This window comes from Oncorhynchus mykiss, chromosome 6, assembly GCF_013265735.2.
Source record: "Oncorhynchus mykiss isolate Arlee chromosome 6, USDA_OmykA_1.1, whole genome shotgun sequence".
Classification (NCBI taxonomy): domain Eukaryota; kingdom Metazoa; phylum Chordata; class Actinopteri; order Salmoniformes; family Salmonidae; genus Oncorhynchus; species Oncorhynchus mykiss.
The window spans coordinates 27,486,653-27,509,184 of NC_048570.1; the positions used below are offsets into that span (position 1 = coordinate 27,486,653).

At 43.9% G+C, this 22,532-nt stretch overlaps 1 pseudogene; it reads left to right on the forward strand.

Annotated features, from left to right (window-relative positions):
- Nucleotides 1–1,904: 1,904 nt before the first annotated feature.
- LOC110525642 overlaps nt 1,905–22,532 on the forward strand; it is a 54,466-nt pseudogene continuing 33,838 nt past the window's right edge.

Genomic DNA, 22,532 nt, shown 5'->3' on the forward strand with positions numbered 1-22,532 from the left:
AACACCTCCCTCTGCAACTGGATCCTGGACTTCCTGACGGGCCGCCCCCAGGTGATAAGGGTAGGTAACAACACATCCGCCACGTTGATCCTCAAAACAGGGGCCCCTCAAGGATGCGTGCTCAGTCCCCTCCTGTATTCCGTTCACTCATGACTGCACGGCCAGGCATGACTCCAACACCATCATTAAGTTTGCCGATGACACAACAGTGGTAGGCCTGATCACCGACAACAACGAGACAGCCTATAGGGAGGAGATCAGAGACCTGGCCGTGTGGTGCCAGGACAACAACATTTCTCTCCACGTGATCAAGACAAAGGAGATGATTGTGGACTACAGGACAGGGCTGTAGTGGAGCAGGTTAAGAACTTCAAGTCCCTTGGTGTCCACATCACCAACAAACTATCATGGTCCAAGACAGTCGTAAAGCTGGCACGACAAAACCTATTCCCCCTCAGGAGACTGAAAATATTTGGCATGGGTCCTCAGATCCTCAACATGTTCTACAGCTGCACTATCGAGCGTCACTGCCTGGTATAGCAACTGCTCGGCCTCCGATCACAAGGCACTACAGAGGGTAGTGCGTACGGCCCAGTACATCACTGGGGCAAAGCTTCCTGCCATCCAGTACCTCTATACCAGGCGGTGTCAGAGCAAGATCCTAAAAATGGTCAAAGACTGCAGCCACCATAGTCATAGGCTGTTCTCTCTGCTACCGCATGGCAAGTGGTACCGGAGCGCCAAGTCTAGGTCCAAGAGGCTTCTAAACAGCTTCTACCCCCAAGCCATAAGACTCCTGAACATCTAATCAAATAGCTACCCAGACTATTTACATTGCTCCCCCTTTTTACACAGCTACTACTCTGTTGTTATCATCTATGCATATTCATTTTAATAACTCTACCTAAATGTACATATTACCTCGACTAACCAGCACATTGACTCTGTACCGATACCGCCCTGTATATAGTCCCGCTATTGTTATTTTACTGCTGCTCCCTATTTACTTGTTACTTTTATCTCTTATTCAAATGTTTTTATATATGATTTTTTACATTGACTCTGTACCGATACCCCTCTGTATATAGTCCCGCTATTGTTATTTTACTGCTGCTCCTTATTTACTTGTTACTTTTATCTCTTATTCAAATGTTTTTATATATGATTTTTTATATTTTTAAACTGCATTGTTGGTTAGGGGCTCACAAGTAAGAATTTCACTGTAAAGTCTACACTTGTTCTATTTGGCACGCGTGACTAATACAATTTTATACTATTTAAATAGTACAAATAAAGAAAAACCCTTGAATGAGTATGTGTCCAAACTTTTGACTGGTACTGTATATAAGTATGTAAGGGATAATCAATGAGGGGTTACAGTATATGTTCTATGGAAAAATAATGAACGACGTGGATGGTGTGTTCCCCAGCCTGATGCCTATAAAGACTTCTCAAATTAGATTTGATTTATTAGAGGAATAGTCCTCAAACATTATGTTATGCCTATCAACAGGTGTATTATGTTATGAAATAGCATATAGTTAGACACACAGATTTTAAAGAAGTTTGGAAAATGTGATCTGCCTACGCACTTAATGGCAATGGCATTCTACTCCATCCATACTATCTCCATGCTTCCACCTCTGGGCTGAAATCAAGAGATATCAGCATGAAATCCTGAATGTCCAGGATCTCTTTTATTTCTGATCTTTCCTTGATGCGAGCTCATCTGTCAGTAACAATTTTCTAAGCTATAATATTACATTTCAAACTCCAAAAATGACATTGCTGAACAGACAAGCCCACATAAATAGTTGGATCTATACTTCGTCTCCCTCTCACTAACCCAGTGCGCCATGCAGTCCTTTCTGCTTTCCGTAGTTTTACCCCCCACCCCCAAAAAAACTACTACCAAATATATTCTCATTTATCTGTGCTACTGCTGTAGCCACTTCCTGGTTACTTTATCTAGCTAGCAATTATTTTATGTGAAAGGGGATGAGGTTTTCTGAAAAGGAAAAAGCTTCCAATTGAAACTGGATGAGAAATTCAGACAAAATGAGCTGGTATGTATAAGACAGCTAGACACATTAATCGTCTTCAACAAGCTAACGGTTTGACTCGACTAGTGAAATTGTGGGGTTAGCTAGCTAACTTAGCAGCTAGTCATTGGCTTAGCTTTCAGTAAGTTAACGGTGTCTAGAACTGGCCAAGCAGTTTAGAAATATTATACACATGTAATGTGTTAACAATTATAGCTTACAGTATGGTGTCATTTGCCTTGCAAACTCGTCAACTAACTTTAAAAGGCTAGCATCCTGAGCGTAGCTTGAGAGCTGTTATTTACATTGGCTAAATAGTTAGCACCCTAGCTAACGTTAACATAGTGACCATAAACAACAACTTATGACATGTTGGCTTGCTAGTTAGCGCGTTAGCAGCGCTAACTAACCAACTGTCTAGCAAAGATAGCTAATAGTTACCTGGCACTAACCTTAGGATTTAACTTCAATGTTACGTTGTAGTAGAGTTAAAATATTAGTTAGCTAGCCAGGTTGCCAATTTTAGCTAACTAACGTTACCTGCTTAGGTAGGAGTTAACCCACTCATAGAAGCTGCTGGAGTTTTGATAAGTGTCCCTGGGAGGTTCAATTACCGCACACCTTTATTGGGTTTGGGCCTGTTTTTTTCATCAATTGCTAGGGTACGGGCAGGGCTCGTGTATGACTAAATTGATCAAGCATTTTGCAGCTGAGCCATTTGCTCTGCTGCGCAGTAGGCTAGCCTACAGTCTTAACCTACTAAGATCATAACATGGTGTCAGACGTGCTTCAACCACGTGAAATATAAGACCAGAACATTGTCCGAGTCCACAGGACAGATTATTTCACAGAAAATAATACTGTTCCTGAGTTTAGAGTGACAAAAACTTGTCTCGTCTTTGAGCAGCCCGAGGCGGAGCCATTGCTCTGGATACTCACACAGGCAGACTATTAACCTAACGTAGCAGGCGTTAAAGAAACACTTGAGCAGTGTCTATTTCTGGTCCTGATGAGAGAAAAACAAACTATCAAGGAAGGGTCTCTTCTGCACTGTTCAACCAATCCAGTAAATGTTGTGGCGGAGTTAAGATTGAGTGTTGCCTTGTTGACGTCCAAAAGCAGAAGTCGCATCCTGTTTTTTTACAGCCCCACTGAGGGTGACAGACTAGCAGCAGAGTGCATGCTGTGTGAGCACTACAGGGAGGAGGACAGACCGAGACCAGCAGCTAATGGATGCTAATGATTTAAGTTATTTTGGCCTTTGGTCCGGGCCTTAAATTTGGCAGAAACAATCGGGGTAGGGTTTGGGCTTAAAATGTATGCTTGTGCAGGGATCTACGCACAGCCAAGCACAGGGTCAAATGTGGGGTGCCTTAAATTTTGCAGAAGCAATCGGGCCTGTGTAGGGTAGGGCTTAATGGTTGCTGGTATGGGTAGGGCTCAGGCTTAAAATTCATGCCCGTGCAGGGCTCTACGCACAGCCAAGCACAAGGTCAAATGTGTGGTGCCTGTCCAGTGAAAGAGCCCTTTATCAACTATGCTGACCAACTCATTCCAGTCAGGCCCTCACTCTTGCTTCTGTGACGTGAGAGATTTGACTCGGGTCATCCGAACAATTGCACTCCTAATGTCCTGAACCAGCCCTCTGTACTCCAGGCAATAGCCCCAATTGAAGTGATATCTTATCCCCTTGCCAATGGCGCACACATTTATAGTTCCAACGTAGTCATTGGTTCTTCCTGTAGCCGCATCATTTCTGTATTTTTATCATGCAGAGCTAATGGCTATGCTGGTAAATAAGACTGTTGTTTCTCTGAGCATGCATACGTCTAGACTAGAGTGACGTCCATAAGGAAACAGCTTAGTTCTAAAGGTTTGGTCAAGGGGGAGAGCAGGGGTGTTAAACTGTTGGTTTTAACATGAGTTTTAGGGAATGTAAAACCGGGCACAGCAGTTTGCTGACAGCTAAAACAGTGAGCCTTACCTACATTACTTAGGCCTACACCAAGAGCCATATTGTTGTGTTGAACTCAGGGCAAATTAGGGTTTATGCCTTGCTCTCATTAGCTACATTTTTACAAGAAAAAAAGGTAGAGATCTGTGAACCTTACATGTAAATCATACAGACATCTGTCAACTGTACATGTAAATCGTATAGAAATCTTGGTGTCATTATACTCCTTATAGTGTGCTCTAAAATATGGAGCAAGTCTTGTTGCTGAAATAAAACAAGCTTATTGAACATTATAATATCTTAAATTGTAAGACAGGCTTTTGTTTGGAACAATATACTCTACAAGTACATTTTCCAGAATGGGCTCGCTGATAATTACAGTGCCTTCAGAAAGTATTCACACCCCTTGACTTTTTCCACATTTTGTTGTGTGAATTTAAAATGGACTACATTTAGATTTTCACTGGCCTACACACAATACCCCATAATGTCAAAAGTGGAATTATGTTTTTACAAATATAAAGGCTGAAATGTCTTTTATGTATTCAACCCTATTATGACAAGCCTAAATAATTTCAGGAGTAAATATTTGCTTAACAAGTCACATAATAAGTTGCATGGACTCACACTGTGTGCAATAATAGTGTTTGAATAGGTACCTCATCTCTGTACCCCACAAATACAATAATCTGTATGGTCCCTCAGTTAAGCAGTGAATTTCAAACAAAGATTCAACCACAAAGACCAAGAAGGTTTTCCAATGCCTCGTGAAGAAGGGCACCTATCGGTAGATGGGTAAAAATAGAAAAATCAGACATGGAATATCCCTCTGAGTATGGTGAAGTTATTAATTACACCTTTTAATGGTGTATCAATACACCCAGTCACTAAAGATACAGGTGTCTCTCGTAACTCAGTTGCCGGAGAGGATGGAAACCTCAGTGATTTCACCATGAGGGCAATGTTGACTTTAAAACAGAGTTTAATGGCTGTGATAGGTGACAAGAGGATTGATCAACAACATTGTAATTATTCCACAATACCAACCTAATTGACAGAGTGAAAAGGAAGCCTGTACAGAATACAAATACTCCAAAAGATGAATCCAGTTTGCAACAAGGAACTAAATTCCTGCATGCTCTAGTCTTATATTGATTTCTGTCCAGTCATATGGTCAAGTGCTGCAAAGAAAGACCAAGTTAAGCTGCAGCTGGCCCAGAACAGAGCAGCACACTTTGCTCTTTATTGCAGTCAGAGGGCTAATATCAATACTATGCATGCTAGACTCTCTTGGCTAAGAGTTGAGGAAAGACTGACGGAATCACTTCTTGTTTTTATAAGACACATTTAATGTGTTGGAGATTCCAAATTGTTTGCATAGTCAGCTTACACACACACAGCATTGACAATCACACTTACCCTACCAGACATGCCACCAGGGGTCTTATCACATTCCCCAGGTCCAGATTCAAGGAAAATTCAAGGAAATGTGCAGTATTTTACAAAGCCATGATTGCACAGAACTCCCATTTCATATAGGATAGCGCAAGTGAACAGCAAACCTGCGTTCAAAAAACGAATAAAGCAACACCTCTCCTATTGTTGTGTGTATGTACTAACATGTATGTGTACCTGATAGATGCACACTACAGTGCCTTGCAAAAGTATTCATCCCCCTTGGCATTTTTCCTATTTTGTTGCATTACAACCTGTAAAATAAATAGATTTTTATGTGGGTTTCATGTAATGGACATACACAAAATAGTCCAAATTGGTGAAGTTAAATGAAAAGGCTAACTTGTTTGAAAAGAAAAAAAAAGTAAAACGGAAAAGTGGTTGGTCCATATGTATTCACCCCCTTTGCTATGAAGCCCATAATAAGACCTGGTGCAACCAATTACCTTCAGAAGTCGCATAATTAGTTAAATAAAGTCTAAGTATAACATGATCTGTCACATGATCTCAGTATATATACACCTGTTCTGAAAGGCCCCAGAGTCTGCAACACCACTAAGCAAGGGGTACCATGAAGACCAAGGAGCTCTCCAAACAGGTCAGGGACAAAGTTGTGGAGAAGTACAGATCAGGGTAGGGTTATAAAAAAATATCAGAAACTTTGAGCATCCCACAGAGCACTATTAAATCCATTATTAAAACATGGAAAGAATATGGCAACACAAACAACCTGCCAAGAGAGGGCCGCCCACCAAAACTCACAGACCAGGCAAGGAGGGCATTAATCAGAGAGGCAACAAAGAGACCAAAGATAACCCTGAAGGAGCTGCAAAGCTACACAGCAGAGATTGGAGTATCTGTCCATAGGACCACTTTAAGCCGTACACTCCACAGAGCTGGGCTTTACGGAAGAGTGTCCAGAAAAAAAGCCATTGCTTAAAGAAAAAATAAGCAAACACGTTTGGTGTCCGCCAAAAGGCATGTGGGAGACTACCCAACCATATGGAAGGAGGTACTCTGGTCAGATGAGCTTTTTGGCCATCAAGGAAAACACTATGTCTGGCGCAAACCCAACGCCTCCCATCACCCGAGAACACCATCTCCACAGTGAAGCATGGTGGTGGCAGCATCATGCTGTGGGGATGTTTTTCATCTCCAGGGACTGGGAAACTGGCCAGAATTGAAGGAATGATGGATGGTGCTAAATACAGGGAAATTCTTGAGGGAAACCTGTTTGTCTTCCAGAGATTTGAGTCCGGGACAGAGGTTCACCTTCCAGCAGGACAATGACCCTAAGCTTATTGCTAAAGCAACACTTGAGTGGTTTAAGGGGAAACATTTAAATGTCTTGGAATGGCCTAGTCAAAACCCAGACCTCAATCCAATTGAGAATCTGTGGTATGACTTAAAGATGCTGTACACCAGCGGAACCCATCCAACTTGAAGGAGCTGGAGCAGTTTAGCAAAAATCCCAGTGGCTAGATGTGCCAAGCTTATAGAGACATATCCTAAGAGACTTGCAGCTGTAATTGCTGCAAAAGGTGTCTCTACAAAGTATTGACTTTGGGGGGGTTCTTGTTGTTATTTCTTGTTTCTTTCACCCCAAAAAGTTTTTTGCATCTTCAAAATGGTAGGCATGTTGTGTAAATGAAATGATACAAACCCCCCCAAAATCCACTTTGATTCCAAGTTGTTAGACAGCAAAATAGGAAAAATGCCGAGGGGGTGAATACTTTCGCAAGCCACTGTACATGTTAATGATTTTAAAAGTATAGTACCAGTCAAAAGTTTGGACGCCTACTCATTCAAACATTTTACTTTCTTTTTCTATACTGTAGAATAAGAGTGAAGACATCAAACATGAAATAACACATATGGAATCATGTAGTAACAAAAAAGTGTTAAACCAAATCAACATATTTTAGATTCTTGAAACTAGCCACCCTTTGCCTTGATGACAGGTTTGCTGAAGACTTGTTGGCTGCTTTTCCTTCACCTTGTGGTCCATCTCGTACCAGTACATTTCAATTGGGTTGAGATTTGGTGATTGTGGAGGCCAGGTCATCTGATGCAGCACCATCACTCTCCTTACACAGCCTGGAGGTGTGTTGGGTCATTGTCCCGTTGAAAAACAAATGATAGTCCCACTAAGCACAAACTAGATGGGATGGCGTGTTGCAGAAGAATGCTGTGGTAGCCATGCTGGTTAAGTGTGCCTTGAATTCTAAATAAATCACAGACAGGGTCACCAGCAAAGCAACCCCACACCACCTCCTCCATGCTTCACGGTGAGAACCACACATGCGGAGATCATCCGTTCACCTACTCTGCGTCTCATAAAGACACAGCGTTTGTCATACAAGTAAAAATCATCTCGAGAGTCTTTCCTCCCAATGAAGTTACTATGTGAGAATTGCCAGAACCATCTGAGATACCAAAAATGTTTCAGTCTACACTGGCATGGAATTGCCCTGCCTTAAACAACAACACCATGCAATATAGCCTAATATACTATAATAATGCTTTTACTTTTAACATAATTCAGAATAGGTCCAGGATATATCAAGGATATTGTCCTATAGGATAAGTTAGGCTCTACAGTGAGACAATTTTACTCACATATGTGCTTAAATATTTTGCTGTGCGACCTGGAATTTGTATTTAAGAACATCACTGCGCCTAGAAACAATGCAGTTTAACAATTTAGCCTATGGAATTATCCATACTTATCCATACAGTCGATGAACCTGACATCTAACCTATTGTAGTTTGAGTACAATGTAGTGCTATTGTGCTTGGTTCACTGTAACCCCTGTGTAGTGTTCACTTTGACTAATAGCTTAAGTTGTAAGTCTGTCCATAGAAGAGAAGGTTGTGCTCCTTATTTACCAAATGTAACATGCTCTGTGCGCACTCTGTCTTTCCTGCCCTTCTTTGAGTAGGTCATGGGATCAGGGCTTACAGACTAACCAAAGTTTCTAAATGTACAGGCCTCTACTGAAATGCCACTGTGTGTGAAGAAACATAACAAACGATTCCCACAGCATAGACCACCCTCCTTCCTCTACCCCTCTAGCCTACCATTCTCTTTGGATCGCTTTGGGATTTGAGCAAATAAGGCAGTGTCCACAGTCTGTTAGCTAAGTACAGTGCATTCAAAAGTATTCAGACCCCTTGACCTTTTCCACATTTTGTTATGTTACAGCCTTATTATAATTGATACAAAATTGATACAATTATTTTATTTTCATCAATACCCAATAACCCAATACCCAATAATGACATTTTTGTGAATGTATTCAAAATAAAAAACTGAGTCTTCTTGGGTATGATGTTACAAGCTTGGCACACCTGTATTTGGGGAGTTTCTCCCATTCTTCTTTGCAGATCCTTTCAAGCTCTGTCAGGTTGGATGGGGAGAGTCGCTACACAGCTATTTTCAGGTCTTTCCAGGGATGGCTGATCGGGTTCAAGTCCGGGCTCTGGCTGGGCCATTCAAGGACATTCAGAGATTAGTCCCGAAGCCACTTCTGCGTTGTCTTGGCTGTGTGCTTAGGGTTGTTGTCCTGTTGGAAGGTGATCCCTTGCCCCGGTCTGAGGTGCTGAGCGCTCTGGAGCAGGTTTTCATCAAGGATCTCTCTGTACTTTGCTCCGTTCATCTTTCCCTCGATCCGGACTAGTCTCCCAGTCACTACCTCTGGAAGAACATCCCCTCAGCATGATGTTGCTATCACCATGCTTCACTGTAGGGTTGGTGCCAGGTTTCCTCCAGACGTGAAGCTTGGCATTCAGGCCAAATAGTTCAATCTTGTTTTCATCAGACCAGAGAATCTTGTTTCTCATGGTCTGAGAGTCCTTTAGGTGCCTTTTGGCAAACTCCAAGCGGGCTGTAATGTGCCTTTTTACTGAGGAGTGTCTTCTGTCTGGTCACTACCATAAAGGTCTGATTGGTGGAGTGCTGCAGAGCTGGTTGGCTTTCTGGAAGGTTTCCCCATCTCCACAGAGGAATTCTGGAGCTCTGTCAGAGTGACCATCGGGTTCTTGGTCGCCTCCCTGACCAAGGCCCTTCTCCCCGATTGCTCAGTTTGGCCAGGTGGCCAACTCAAGGAAGAGTCTTGGTGGTTCCAAACTTCTTCCATTTAAGAATGATGGATGCCACTGTGTTCTTGGGGACCTTCAATGCTGCAGACATTTTTTGGTACCCTTCCCCGGATCTGTGCCTCGACACAATCCTGTCTCGGGAGCTCTATGTACAATTCCTTCAACCTCATGGCTTGGTTTTTTTGCTCTGACATGCACTGTCAACTGTGGGACCTTATATAGACAGGTGTGTGCCTTTCCAAATCACGTCCAATCAATTGAATTTGCCAGAGGTGGACTCCAATCAAGTTGTAGAAACATCTCAAGGGTGATCAATGGAAACAGGATGCACCTGAGTTCAATTTCGAGTATCATAGCAAAGTGTCTGAATACTTATGTAAATAAGGTATTCCTCTATTTTATTTTGAATACATTTGCAAAAATGTACAGTACCAGTCAAAAGTTGACCCATCTATTCATTCAAGGGTTTTGTTTATTTTGACTATTTTCTACGTTGTAGTGAAGACAACTATTGAACACATATGGAATCATGTAGTAATCCAAAAAGTGGCAATCAATGTATTTTGTATTTTAGATTCTTCGAAGTAGCCAACCTTGATGACAGCTTTGCACACCCTTGGCATTCTCTCAACCAGCTTCATCTGGAATGCTTTTCCAACAGTTTTGAAGGAGTTCCCACATATGTTGAGCACTTGTTGGCTGATTTTCCTTCCCTCTGCGGTCCAACTCATCCCAAACCATCGCAACTGGGTTGAGGTCGAGTGATTGTGGAGGCCAGGTTATGTGATGCAGCACTCCATCACTCTCCTTATTGGTCAAATAGCCCTTACACAGCCTGGAGGTGTGTTGGGTCATTGTCCTGTTGAAAAACAAATGATAGTCCTACTAAGCACAAACCAGATGGGATGGCATATCACTGCAGAATGCTGTGGCAGCCTTACTGGTTCATTTTTTAAAGTAAATCACTGGCAGTGTCACCAGCAAAGCACCCCCACACCATCACACCACCTCCTCTGTGCGTCACAGTGCGATCCACACATGCAGAGATCATTTGTTCACCTTCTCTGTGTCTCACAAAGACACATCGTTTGGAACCAAAAAACTCAAATTTGGACTCATCAGCCCAAAGAACAGATTTCCACCGGTCTAATGTCCATTGCTTGTGTTTCTTGGCCCAAGCAAGTCTTCTTATTGGTGTCCTTTAGTAGTGGTTTCTTTGCAGCAATTCGACCATGAAGGCCTGATTCATGCAGTCTCCTCTGAACAGTTGTTGAGATGTGTCTGTTACTTGAACACTGTGAAGCATTTATTTGGGCTGGTAACTCTATTGAACTTTTCCTCTGCACAAGAGGTAACTCTTGGTCTTCCTTTCCCGTGGCGGTCCTCATGAGAGCTAGTTTCATCATATCACTTGATGGTTTTTGAGACTGCACTTGAAGGAACTTTCAAAGTTCTTTATAGTTTTCCGGATTGACTGACCTTCATGTCTTAAAGTAAAGATGGTCTGTCGTTTCTCTACGCTTATTTGAGCTGTTCTTGCCATAATATGGACTTGATCTTTTACCAAATAGGGCTATCTTCCGTATACCACCCCAATCTTGTCACAACACAACTGATTGGCTCAAATGCATTGAATGAAAGAAATTCCACCTCATGATGCTGGTTGAGAGAATGCCAAGTGTGTGCAAAGCTGTCATCAAGGCAAAGGGTGGCTGCTTTCAAGAATCTCAAATATAATTTGTTTGGTTTAACACTTTCTTAATTACTAAGTCATTCCATATGTGTTATTTCAAAGTTTATGTCTTCAATATTATTCTACAATGTATAAAATAGTAAAAAGATAGAAAAACCCTTGAATGAGTAGGTGTGTCCAAACTTTGGACTGGTACTTTATAAAAACCTGTTTTCGCTTTGTCATTGTGGGATATTGTGTGTAGATTGATGAGGATTCTTTATTTAATCAATTTTAGAGGCTGTAACGTAACAAAACGTGGAAAAAGTAAAGGGGTCTGAATACTTTCCGAATGCACTGTTGACTTTGTGACTGTGGGGCTCGATTGTATGTTCTGCTGGGCCAAGATCTTTTGTATTGGGCCAAAGATATAGTCGTGGTGTTTAGCACGAGTTCTAGCAGTCTTTGCCACCTTTATGATCTTACCTTCTTTCTTGGAAAGTTACTGCGTGTTTGACATATTGTACAGTCCTTGCCAAGTCTTATGTGATCACTGCTCAGATAGGTAGGCTAGGCCCAGTTACTGCCGTAGTGTTCTAGTGATGCGTTGCATGGGTAGTAAGATGATTCACCCCGTGGACCTCAGGAATTTCAGTGGGTGACGAAATGTAGTTTTCCATGATGGTGTTGGCTCACCAAAAGTATGACATGTGAAACTTTTCCTCCTGAATCAGCCATTTTGACCGTAGATCTTGATCTGATATGAGTCGTGATTTTATGAATGGGATGCATCCATGTTGTTACAACACTGCTTATCTCTAGGAGTCAAAAGGGGAATCAAAGAACATTTTTCCCAGCGCTTCACCAGGGTTAGTTTGATAGGGACTTAATACTCCCTCCTGCCAGTGAAAGCATCCTTTCTGTTGTAATTCAGATTAAGCCCATTTTCCTGTTGCCTCTCTTGGCTGTGTTGGGTTTTCTGATTGAGCTGTTATCAAAGGGAACTGCCACACACACACACATCAGTGGTGTTCCCTGGTTATACAACACGGCCCTGCCTCGCACCCTCATCTTTCCATCTCATTAGTTTACACACCTTTCTTTTGACGCAGCTGTTGTCTCACTGTGCCTGTCAACGGCAAACGTCCATCATGTTCCTTGGATGTTATTAGTGTCACGTCAATGTCAACCTACAGCCATGTGTAGTGGCAATAAAAAGTGTTTTCTTTCTCATGGATTCTCCATCACAACTTATGTAGCAAGACATGGTTTAGAAAGTTGGATCCAGGCAGATAAAAGACGGATGGCATTAAGAAAATAAGTTGTTACCTATCAAAACTATCAAATCAAATCAAATTTTATTTGTCACATACACATGGTTAGCAGATGTTAATGCGAGTGTAGCGAAATGCTTGTGCTTCTAGTTCCGACAATGCAGTAATAACAAGTAATCTAACTAACAATTCCAAAACTACTGTCTTGTACACAGTGTAAGGGGATAAAGAATATGTACATAAGGATATATGAATGAGTGATGGTACAGAGCAGCATAGGCAAGATACAGTAGATGGTATCGAGTACAGTATGTACAAATGAGATGAGTATGTAAACAAAGTGGCATAGTTTAAAGTGGCTAGTGATACATGTATTACATAAGGATACAGTCGATGATATAGAGTACAGTATATACGTATGCATATGAGATTAATAATGTAGGGTAAGTAACATTATATAAGGTAGCATTGTTTAAAGATGTCACAAGTAGAAGCTCAAACAGGAAGTACCCTTGATGCGCTCCATTGAGAAATGGTCCTCTGTTTCTGATGCTATGCTACAAAACTGCTTTGCTTGCGCTGACTGGAATATGTCCCATGACTCTGCCAATAGCATCGACAAGCTAACCACCTCCGTCACTGGCTTCATTAGGAAATGCATCACAACGTTGTCCCTAAAGAGAAGTTTCGCTGCTTCCCCAATCAAAAGCCCAGGGTTAACACAGAGGTTGGCTCTAAGCTAAAGAACAGGGCTCCCGCACACAGGGCTATCGCAGCCAACCAGGAGACTACGGCTGAAGACACAAACAAGTGCATGAAGTCCCGCTACGACCTCCGCAGAGCCATCAAACAAGCAAAAGGGCAATATAGGAACAAGGTGGAATCCTATTACATAGGCTCCGGTGCATTAAGAAGGGGCTACAGTCCATTACGAATTACAAAGGAAGACCCAGCTGTGGTCTGCCAACGATGCCTCTCTACTAGACGAACTCAATGTATTTTATGCACTATTTGACAAAAAATAACACTGAGCCGGGAACGAGGGCCCCCGCTGACCCAGGGGACTGGTTGATGTTGCTACTCCAAGGCTGTCGTAAGGTTTTTAAAAAGTTAAACACGCTTAACGCCGCGAGGCCGGGTGGTATTCCAGGGTGCGTTCTCAGAGCATGCGGAGAACAGCTGGCAGGCATATTCACGGTCATTTTCAACCTTTCCTTGTCCCAGTCAGTAATTCCCACATCTCAAGCTGACCACCATCATTCCTGTTCCCAAGAACTTTAAGCCTACCTGCCACAATGACTACCGCCCTGTAGCACACATCTGTAATCGTGCTTTGAAAGGTTATGGCACACATCAATTCCCATCATCCCAGAAACCCTAGACCCATTCCAATTCGCATACCGCTCCAACAGATCCATAGACGATGCAATCTCAATTGCACTCCACACTGCCCCCATCCACCTAGATAAGAGGAATGAACACCTATGTGAGAATGCTGTTCATTTACTACAGGTCAGCGTTCAACACCATAGTCCCCTCCAAGCTCGTCACCAAGCTTTGGACCCTAGGACTGAACACCGCCCTCTGCAGCTGGATCCTGGACTTCCTGACGGGCCAACCCCAGGTGTTGAGGGAAGGCAACATTTCCTCTGCCACGCTGACACGGGGGCCCTACAGGGGTGTGTGCTTAGTTCCCTCCTGTACTTCTTGTTCACCAACGACTACGTGGCCACGCAAAACTCCAACACCATCATCAAGTTTGCTGACAACATGACAGTGGTAGGCCTCATCACCGTTGAGAATAAGACAGCCTACAACAGGAATCATCAACGAGATTCAACCACGGGACAATTTTTTTTATTTATTGATAGTGGCAAATTACAAAAAAAATTGGTCCTCTGTTTACAAAAAAATTGTAGACTGCAAATTGACCACAAGAAGCCCAAACAGATACAATATTTGACTAAAACATAATAATTTCAACACTTACATATCTATTATGTGTGGGATTAGGTGGGAACATATATTTCCAAAATGTAAATCACTTGGAGCTGATTTCCTGGTTATTTAGTATTTCATGTACAACAGTGAAATATATCGGAAGTTTACATACACCTTACAAATACATTTAAACTCAGTTTTCCCAATTTCCTGACATTTAATCCTAGTAAAAATGCCCTGTCCTAGGTCAGTTAGGATCACCACTTTATTTTAAGAATGTGAAATGTCAGAATAATAGTAGAGATTTATTTCGGCTTTTATTTATTTCATCACATTCCCAGTGGGTCAGAAGTTTACCTAAAGTATGTAAACAAAGTGGCATAGTTTAAAGTGGCTAGTGATACATGTATTACATAAGGATACAGTCGATGATATAGAGTACAGTATATACTTATGCATATGAGATGAATAATGTAGGGTAAGTAACATTATATAAGGTAGCATTGTTTAAAGTGGCTAGTGATATATTTACATCATTTCCCATCAATTCCCATTATTAAAGTGGCTGGAGTTGAGTCAGTGTCAGTGTGTTGGCAGCAGCCACTCAGTGTTAGTGGTGGCTGTTTAACAGTCTGATGGCCTTGAGATAGAAGCTGTTTTTCAGTCTCTCGGTCCCAGCTTTGATGCACCTGTACTGACCTCGCCTTCTGGATGATAGCGGGGTGAACAGGCAGTGGCTCGGGTGGTTGATGTCCTTGATGATCTTTATGGCCTTCCTGTGACATCGGGTGGTGTAGGTGTCCTGGATGGAGGGCAGGTAGTTTGCCCCCGGTGATGCGTTGTGCAGACCTCACTACCCTCTGGAGAGCCTTACGGTTGAGGGCGGTGCAGTTGCCATACCAGGCGGTGATACAGCCCGCCAGGATGCTCTCGATTGTGCATCTGTAGAAGTTTGTGAGTGCTTTTGGTGACAAGCCGAATTTCTTCAGCCTCCTGAGGTTGAAGAGGCGCTGCTGCGCCTTCTTCACGATGCTGTCTGTGTGAGTGGACCAATTCAGTTTGTCTGTGATGTGTATGCCGAGGAACTTAAAACTTGCTACCCTCTCCACTACTGTTCCATCGATGTGGATAGGGGGGTGTTCCCTCTGCTGTTTCCTGAAGTCCACAATCATCTCCTTAGTTTTGTTGACGTTGAGTGTGAGGTTATTTTCCTGACACCACACTCCGAGGGCCCTCACCTCCTCCCTGTAGGCCGTCTCGTCGTTGTTGGTAATCAAGCCTACCACTGTTGTGTCGTCCGCAAACTTGATGATTGAGTTGGAGGCGTGCGTGGCCACGCAGTCGTGGGTGAACAGGGAGTACAGTAGAGGGCTCAGAACGCACCCTTGTGGGGCCCCAGTGTTGAGGATCAGCGGGGAGGAGATGTTGTTGCCTACCCTCACCACCTGGGGGCGGCCCGTCAGGAAGTCCAGTACCCAGTTGCACAGGGCGGGGTCGAGACCCAGGGTCTCGAGCTTGATGACGAGCTTGGAGGGTACTATGGTGTTGAATGCCGAGCTGTAGTCGATGAACAGCATTCTCACATAGGTATTCCTCTTGTCCAGATGGGTTAGGGCAGTGTGCAGTGTGGTTGAGATTGCATCGTCTGTGGACCTATTTGGGCGGTAAGCAAATTGGAGTGGGTCTAGGGTGTCAGGTAGGGTGGAGGTGATATGGTCCTTGACTAGTCTCTCAAAGCACTTCATGATGACGGATGTGAGTGCTACGGGGCGGTAGTCGTTTAGCTCAGTTACCTTAGCTTTCTTGGGAACAGGAACAATGGTGGCCCTCTTGAAGCATGTGGGAACAGCAGACTGGTATAGGGATTGATTGAATATGTCCGTAAACACACCGGCCAGCTGGTCTGCGCATGCTCTGAGGGCGCGGCTGGGGATGCCGTCTGGGCCTGCAGCCTTGCGAGGGTTAACACGTTTAAATGTCTTACTCACCTCGGCTGCAGTGAAGGAGAGACCGCATGTTTTCGTTGCAGGCCGTGTCAGTGGCACTGTATTGTCCTCAAAGCGGGCAAAAAAGTTATTTAGTCTGCCTGGGAGCAAGACATCCTGGTCCGTGACTGGGCTGGATTTCTTCCTGTGATCCGTGATTGACTGTAGACCCTGCCACATGCCTCTTGTGTCTGAGCCGTTGAATTGAGATTCTACTTTGTCTCTGTACTGGCACTTAGCTTGTTTGATAGCCTTGCGGAGGGAATAGCTGCACTGTTTGTATTCGGTCATGTTACCAGACACCTTGCCCTGATTAAAAGCAGTGGTTCGCGCTTTCAGTTTCACACGAATGCTGCCATCAATCCACGGTTTCTGGTTAGGGAATGTCTTAATCGTTGCTATGGGAACGACATCTTCAACGCACGTTCTAATGAACTCGCACACCGAATCAGCGTATTCGTCAATGTTGTTATCTGACGCAATACGAAACATCTCCCAGTCCACGTGATGGAAGCAGTCTTGGAGTGTGGAGTCAGCTTGGTCGGACCAGCGTTGGACAGACCTCAGCGTGGGAGCCTCTTGTTTTAGTTTCTGTCTGTAGGCAGGGATCAACAAAATGGAGTCGTGGTCAGCTTTTCCGAAAGGGGGGCGGGGCAGGGCCTTATATGCGTCGCGGAAGTTAGAGTAACAATGATCCAAGGTCTTTCCACCCCTGGTTGCGCAATCGATATGCTGATAAAATTTAGGGAGTCTTGTTTTCAGATTAGCCTTGTTAAAATCCCCAGCTACAATGAATGCAGCCTCCGGATAAATCGTTTCCAGTTTGCAGAGAGTTAAATAAAGTTCGTTCAGAGCCATCGATGTGTCTGCTTGGGGGGGGGGGGGGGGGGGGTATATACGGCTGTGATTATAATCGAAGAGAATTCTCTTGGTAGATAATGCGGTCTACATTTGATTGTGAGGAATTCTAAATCGGGTGAACAGAAGGATTTGAGTTCCTGTATGTTTCTTTCATCACACCATGTCACGTTGGCCATGAGGCATACGCCTCCGCCCCTCTTCTTACCAGAAAGATGTTTGTTTCTGTCAGCGCGATGCGTGGAGAAACCCGTTGGCTGCACCGCTTCGGATAGAGTCTCTCCAGTGAGCCATGTTTCAGTGAAGCAAAGGACGTTACAGTCTCTGATGTCCCTCTGGAATGCTACCCTTGCTCGGATTTCATCAACCTTGTTGTCAAGAGACTGGACATTGGCAAGAAGAATGCTAGGGAGTGGTGCACGGTGTGCCCGTCTCCGGAGTCTGACCAGAAGACCGCCTCGTTTCCCTCTCTTTCGGAGTCGTTTTTTTGGGTCGCTGCATAGGATCCACTCCGTTGTCCTGTTTGTAAGGCAGAACACAGGATCCGCGTCCGCGTCGCGAAAAACATATTCTTGGTCGTACTGATGGTGAGTTGACGCTGATCTTATATTCAGTAGTTCTTCTCGACTGTATGTAATGAAACCTAAGATGACCTGGGGTACTAATGTAAGAAATAACACGTAAAAAAACAAAAAACTGCATAGTTTCCTAGGAACGCGAAGCGAGGCGGCCATCTCTGTCGGCGCCGGAAGTCAAGGCTCTGCCACCCAGCCTTGTGCAGGTCTACAATTTTATCCCTGATGTCCTTACGCAGCTCTTTGGTCTTGGCCATTGTGGAGAGGTTGGAGTCTGTTTGAGTGTGTGGACAGGTGTCTTTTATACAGGTAACGAGTTAAAACCGGTGCAGTTAACAGGTAATGAGTGGAGAACAGGAGGGCTTCTTAAAGAAAAACTAACAGGTCTGTGAGAGACTGAATTCTTACTCGTTGGTAGGTGATCAAATACTTATGTCATGCAATAAAATGCAAATTAATTACTTAAATCCAGAAAATCACATTGTATGATTTTTTTGTTTTAGATTCCATCTCTCACAGTTGAAGTGTAGCTATGATAAAAATGACAGACCTCTACATGCTTTGTAAGTAGGAAAACCTGCAAAATCGACAGTGTATCAAATACTTGTTCTCCCCACTGTGTATATATATTTATTACTTGGGTGGCCAAATAAAACCACCTGCAGGCCAAATTCAGCTTACATGCCACCAGTTGGGGAACCCTTGTCTCCAGGGAGGAGGTCAGTGACCTGGCAGTGTTGTGCCAGGACAACTTCTCCCTCAACGTCAGTAAGACCAAGCAGCTAATCGTGAACTACATGAAACGGGTGGGCGAGCAAGCCCAATCCAGTGCAGCGGGTTGAGAGCTTCAAGTTCCTTGGTGTCCAAATCACTAAAGACTTAAATTAGTCCACACACACTCAGTGCCTCTTTCCCCTCACGATTTTGAAAATATTTGGCATGGGCCCTCTTGACTGGCTACATAACTGTTTGGTATGGCAACTGCACCGCCCTCGATTGCATGGCGCTACAGAGGGTGGTGCGGACAGCCCAGTACATCACAGCTCCCTGCCACCCAGGACCTCTTATATCAGGCAGTGTGAGAGTAAGATCTGGAAAATTTGGTAAAGCCATAGACTATTCTCTCTGCTTCCGCACGGCAAGCGGTACCAGAGCAAGAAGTCTGACACCAACAGGCATCAACACACAGTTCATTTGCTCACTCGCACATAACACACACACGTATTTATACTGACTCTACACACATACACATTTTGATATTGACTGTGTGCTTCGGGTCATTGTCCTGTTGGAAGGTGAAACTTCGCCCCCAGTCTGAGGTCCTGAGTGCTCTGGAGCAGGTTTTCTTCAAGGATTTCTGTGCTTCGTGCCGCTCATCTTTCCCTTGATTCTGACTAGTCTCCCTGCCACTGAAAACATCCCCACAGCATGATGCTGCCACTACCATGCTTCATCATAGGGATGGTGCCAGGTCTCCTCCAGACATGGTGCTTGGCGTTCAGGCCAAAGAGTTCAATCTTGGTTTCATCAGACCAGAGAAATATGTTTCTCATGGTCTGAGACTCCTTTAGGTGTTTTTTCGGCAAACTCCAAGCGGGCTGTCCTGTGCCTTTTACTGAGGAATGGCTTCCGTCTGGCCACTCTACCATATAGGCCTGATTGGTGGAGTACTGCAGAGATGGTTGTCCTTCTGGAAGGTTATCCCATCTCCACAGTCGAACGTTAGAGCTCTGTCTGAGTGACGGGTTCTTAGTCACCTCCCTGACCAAAGCCCTTCTCCCCCGATTGCTCAGTTTGGCTGGGCGGCCAGCTCTAGGAAGAGTCTTGGTGGTTCCAAACTTTTTCCATTTAAGATGGAGGCCACTGTGCTCTTGGGAACCTTCAATGCTGCAGACATTTTTTGGTACCCTTCCCCGGATCTGTGCCTCTCCGAGCTCTACGGACAATTCCCTCAACCTCATGGCTTGGTTTTTTGCTCTGACATGCACTGTCAACTGTGGGACCTTATATAGACAGGTTTGTGCCTTTCCAAATCATGTCCAATCAATTGAATTTACCACAGGTGAACTCCAATCAAGTTGTAGAAACATCTCAAGGATGATCAATGGAAACAGGATGCAATTTCAAGTATCATAGCAAAGGGTCTGAATACTTATGTAAATAAGGTATTTCTGTTTTTATTTTGAATCAATGTGCAAAAATAAACTTTTCACTTTGTCATTATGGGGATTTGTGTGTAGATTGAGGGGAAAAACAAACAATTTAATCAATTTTAGAGTAAGGCTGTAACGTAACAATGTGGAAAAAGTCAAGGGCTCTGAATACTTTCCTGAATGCACTGTAGGCTTAGGGTGTAGGCAGACTGGATTCTGTAAGGGGTGCAGAGTGATGCATTGTGAACTACCATGCTGCAGTCTCCATTCACAGCAATCTGTCAGGCCATGGCCAGTACAACATGTGGGCCTGTGTTCGACTGGGGGGGGGGGGGGGGTTGCAGGAAAGCCACACAGAGCAGAGGGGACAGCCACTTCTAATTAGTGATATCCACCAGTAATGGAAGCCAGATGTGGCGTGTGATGACAGGAAGTCAATGCACAGGGCTCCTGAAGCACACTCCAGAAGGCCAGGGGTTAACAGCATTTGGATTTGGCTAGCTGTGACTGAGCTAAAGGATTCACTTGTTCACTTGTACTCACCTCGCAACACATTATTACCTACCATTCAGAGTACCTGTCTGCAAGCCCCTTAAAATGCCTCATTTCAGTTAAATGCCTGTTTGGATGTGTTAGATTGTATTTGTGATGTGCGGAATGTGGTCTGTCCCACCAATTTATAATTTTGTCTACTTCTAGGATGCCCTTCAAGATTGAACAACCAAAAAAGCAGATTGTTTCAAAAACGGTAAGTGTTCAGTCTTCTGCCCCCCCCCCCCAATAAAAAAAGACTAATGTGCCAACATAAGGTCTTCCATGCATTATTTGTGTTGCAACACCTATGAAACTAGACAATACATAATTAAATGTCTAATTTCACTAGACATTCGCTACCAGGCTTTATTTAGTCTGTTGTTGTATGGTTGTTACACTACATGGCCAAAAATATGTGGATAGTTGAACATCTCATTCCAAAATCATGGACATTAATATGGCGTTGGTCCCCCATTTGCTGCTATAACAGCCTCCACTCTTCTGTGAAGGCTTTCGACTAGATGTTGGAACATTGCTGTGGGGACTTGCTTCCATTCAGCCACAAGTTTTTTATTTATTTTACCTTTATTTAACTAGGCAAGTCAGTTAAGAACAAATTCTTATTTTCAATGACGGCCTAGGAACAGTGGGTTAACTGCCTGTTCAGGGGCAGAACGACAGATTTGTACCTTGTCAGCTCGGGGGTTTGAACTTGCAACCTTGCGGTTACTAGTCCAACGCTCTAACCACTAGGCTACCCTGCCGTGCATTAGTGAGGGCGGGTACTGATGTTGGGCGATTAGGCCTGGCTTGCAGTCGGCGTTCCAATTCATCCCAAAGGTGTTTGATGGGGTTGAGGTCAGGGCTCTATGCAGGCCAGTCAAGTTTTTCCACACTAATCTCAACAAACCATTTCTGTATGAAGCTCGTTTTGTGCACGAGGGCATTATCATGCTGAAACAGAAAAGGGCCTTCCCCAAATTGTTTCCACAAAGTTGGAAGCACAGAATTGTCTAGAATGTCATTCTATGTTGTAGCGCTAAGATTTCCCTTCACTGAAACTGAGACCTAGCCCGAACCATGAAAAACAGCCCCAGACCATTATTCCTCCTCCACCAAACTTTACAGTTTGCACTATGCATTGGGGCAGGTAGCGTTTTCCTGGCATCTGCCAAATCGAGGTTTGTCTCTCGGACTTCCAGCTGGTGAAGCGTGATTCATCACTCCAGAGAACGCGTTTCTACTGCTCCAATGGCGGCAACTTTTACACAACTCCAGCCGACGCTTGGCATTGCACATGGTGATTTTAGTGTTGTGTGCAGCTGCTTGGCCATAGAAGCCCATTTCATGAAGCTCCCAACGAACAGTTCTTGTGCTGACATTGCTTCAAGAGGCAGATTGAAACTCGGTAGTGAGTGTTGCAAATGTGGAGAGAGAATTGTTACGCGCTAAGGCTTCAGCACTCGGTGGTCTACCACTTCGTGGCTGAGCCATTGTTGCTCCTAGACGTTTCCACTTCACAATAACAGCACTTAAAGTTGACCGGGGCAACTCTAGCAGGGCAGAAATTTGAGGAACTGACTTGTTGGAAAGGTGGCATCCTATTACTGTGCCATGTTGAAAGTCACTGAGCTCTTCAGTAAGGCCATTCTACTGCCAATGTTTGTCTATGGAGATTGCATGGCTGTGTGCTTGATGTTATACACCGGTCAGCAACGGGTGTGGCTGAAATAGCCAATTCCACTAATTTGAAGGAGTGGCCAAACACTTTCGGTCATGTAGTGTATATGGAAGCATACTGGGATCTTACGACTCCTCACTTTGTTACAGATGAGTAAGAGACTTTCAGACTGCAGAAATACAAGCTAGATATTTTTACCTCTTTTATAGGAGAAGGCTAGGCTAAGTCTGGCCCAACTAATTAAAATATTTGGTTGCATTTTGTTGTTCAAATTGTATGCTAAAAGATCAAAGCCCTGTGGTGGCTA